Below are 3225 nucleotides of genomic sequence, written 5' to 3'. Positions count from 1 at the left end.
TGCGATCTCAGCTCAATGCAAGCTCTGCCTCCCGGGTTCACGCCATTCTCCTGCCTCAGCCTCCCGAGTAGCTGGGACTACAGGCGCACATCACCACGCCCGGCTAATTTTTTGTATTTTTATTAGAGACGAGGTTTTGCCGTGTTAGCCAGGATGGTCTCAATCTCCTGACCTCGTGATCTGCCCACCTAGCCTCCTAAAGTGCTGGGGTTACAGATTCTTTTTTTTTGAGATGGAGTCTCACTCTGTCACCCAGACTGGAGTGCAATGGCACAGTCTCAGCTCACTGCAACCTCCACCTCACGGGTTCAAGCAATTTTCGTGCCTCAGCATCCTGAGTAGCTGGGACTATAGGTGCATGCCACCACGCCTGACTAGTTTTTTTTTTTTTTTTTTTTTTTTTTTAGAAAGGTTGGAGTTTCACCATGTTGGCCAGATTGATCTCGAACTCCTGACCTCAGGTGATCCACCTGCCTCGGCCTCCCAAAGTGCTGAGATTACAGGCGTGAGTCACTGTGCCCAGACTAGAGTCAGTTCTTATTGAAGTTACTTAAAATGCCACTGGACTTCTATGGTAAGACAGGCATACCTGGTTTCAAATCTTTGTTTAGAAAGGGTTTGTAGATGGCAATAGTGGGCGTATATATTCATATTCCTCTGTAGATATAATATATGTCATTATAGCAATTTCTAAAGCATCGCTATGGTTAAGACACTATATCTGAACTGAAGTACTTTTGAGAGTAATAGGGCGCCAGGATAACAGGTCTAGAGCACCCCGGAACTTATAGTCACCCTATGATCACCAAGAAACATCAAATCCTTTCATGGTAGAAGGAAGATGTTAAAGCCTATGAGATTGCCCCTCTCTTGGCTCTCATCTGAAGGCTTCTCCATTTTGGCCCTGTTTTCCTATGTGTCTGGACATTTATACATGTCTGGCAGTGGCTGGTTGCCACAGATAAGTACAGTTCTTGATTTTGGGCATGGGTTAAAAAACGATTGTAGCAGCTCTATGGAGTTGAAAATTAAATATACTTTTCTCTGAAGGGAAATAAATATTACATGAAGGATGTCCTTTCCTTCAATTGTAATGAAGAGTGTATTAGATATATTTATGTCTATATTTCTATTTATATATGTATCTGATCATCTGTTTTTTCTCTTGGCCTGATATGCTTTGGCTCTGTCCCCACCCAAATCTCAACTTGAATTGTATCTCCCAGAACTCTCACCTTTTGTGGGAGGGACCCAGAGGGAGGTAATTGAATCATGGGGGCTGGTCTTTCCTGTGCTGTTCTCATGATAGTGAATAAGTCTAATGAGATCTGATGGGTTTATCAGGGGTTTCCACTTGCTTCTTCCTCATTCTTCTCTTGCTGTCACCACGTAAGAGGTGCCTTTCGCCTCCCGCCATGGTTCTGAGGCCTCCCCAGCCATGCAGAATCATAAGTCCAATTAAACCTCTTTTTGTTTCCAGTTTCAGGTGTCTTTATCAGCAGTGTGAAAACGAACTAATACATGGTCCAAACATGTTAGAATTTCTTCCTGAGCCCTGCACTCTCTCACTAATTAGAAAGAACTATTCTTTGGTGATAATCTAAAGAGAAATCAAAAGTGAGCAACACAGTCGGGGGAAGACCACGTTAGAGGCTTTTTTCCCCCAAATTTTTCTGTGGTGTGACATTAATAGCACTTAATCACTTAAAAAATTGTTCCAAAATCTCCCTGGAGCCTCTTAGGATGCTTTTATTTAAAACTAGTAGCTTCTGGAACATTTTCCATGGGTCAGCTCCCATGGGTTCCTATGTGTAGTGCAGAGCTTGAGAAATATGTCAATACTTCCCTTAAGTCAGAAATTAGTTTAGCTTCTTGAGGTCACAGACCAGATGTACTGTTGCAGTTTTATGAGATTGTACTTCTCTGCATGGTTTATGCTCCTGTTTTTAATTTTTGGAAAAAAGATTCTCTGGTTGCTGCTATTCCACACCCGACATGCTGAGTCCTGCTTTTCCTTCTTCACTGTTTAAAACAGGGTGATGTTTTTCTGTGTTATACAAGTGACCTTGAAATGGAGACACTGATCTCAGGGGTTTAGGTTCTATGTATTTTCTCCTGTTAAAACCAAGAAATCTAGTCATGGAATGCATTGGCTTACTGAAAGTTCCCTGGGGCTTTTGACTATGCTGCTTTGAATTTCCTGCATTCTTTTTTTTTAAACTGTGTGCGCGCGCACGCGTGCGCGTGGATGTGCATGTGTGTGTTTTGTGCACCTTGAATATAGCATCAAGGCAAAATTTCTGGAGAGAACAATGCAAAGAACATACTTCTCTAGAAAAAGGAAGTCTAGATAAAATGGTCTTTCTGGGTTTCCAAATGCATTGTGTTTTATATCTTTTGTTTGTTGAAAATTTTTGCTTCCTAATAGATGACCTCTAAAATCTTTTTATATAAAACTAGCTGCAGCAAGGGCATTAAAAAATCTCACATCTGTATGGAGTTATTTTGGGGGAAGTCAACTGAAAAGCAGAATAATAATTAAATAACCTTTGAATAACTCTTACATTCTGGGTTAATCTGAATCTGCTTTCCCCTGTGTCCAGCAGTTTGAATGTTTTGAGTCAAGTAAAGGCAGTGTGAAAGAGTGATTAGCATGGGTGAGCTTTTGGACATGCAAAGCTCTTTTAGGTCCAGATAAGCAGTATGACAAAGTGGTGAAGAGTCCTGGCCACAGCTGGACATTTCCAAGTTTGAATTCCTAGACCTGCTCTTACTGGGGCTACCTTGGACATGTTACATAGATTTCCTGGGTCACAGTTCTCTAATCTGTACAGATAATGATACCTAATTCACATGGTTGTTGTGATGGTTAAATGAAATAAAAGCATAAAGCCAATTAACTGACACATTGAAGTATTCAATAAGCAAAAGACATGTTTTCTCATTTATGACACCAGTGAGTACAGGGGTGCAGTCTGATCTTGCAGAACTACTCAGCTCATTTTTATTCTGCTGCTTTTACTTTCCCAGTATTAGGAAAAGCAAACCTTCACACCATGATTCAAATGAAATCTCTTGAAAATGTGAGGATCATTGAAATCACTAACCTATGTTGCTCTTTTCCAATACTTGCTCATAATGCTTATACCCTTCAAATAGTGGGGATACAGTTATAGGGCCTTTGTTAAATAAAGTACTTTCTTCCAAAAAAACCCCCACTAAAAC

The sequence above is a fragment of the Rhinopithecus bieti genome, unplaced genomic scaffold, assembly GCF_001698545.2.
Source record: "Rhinopithecus bieti isolate Rb0 unplaced genomic scaffold, ASM169854v2 scaffold_28846, whole genome shotgun sequence".
Classification (NCBI taxonomy): domain Eukaryota; kingdom Metazoa; phylum Chordata; class Mammalia; order Primates; family Cercopithecidae; genus Rhinopithecus; species Rhinopithecus bieti.
This window is presented reverse-complemented; position numbering follows the sequence as displayed.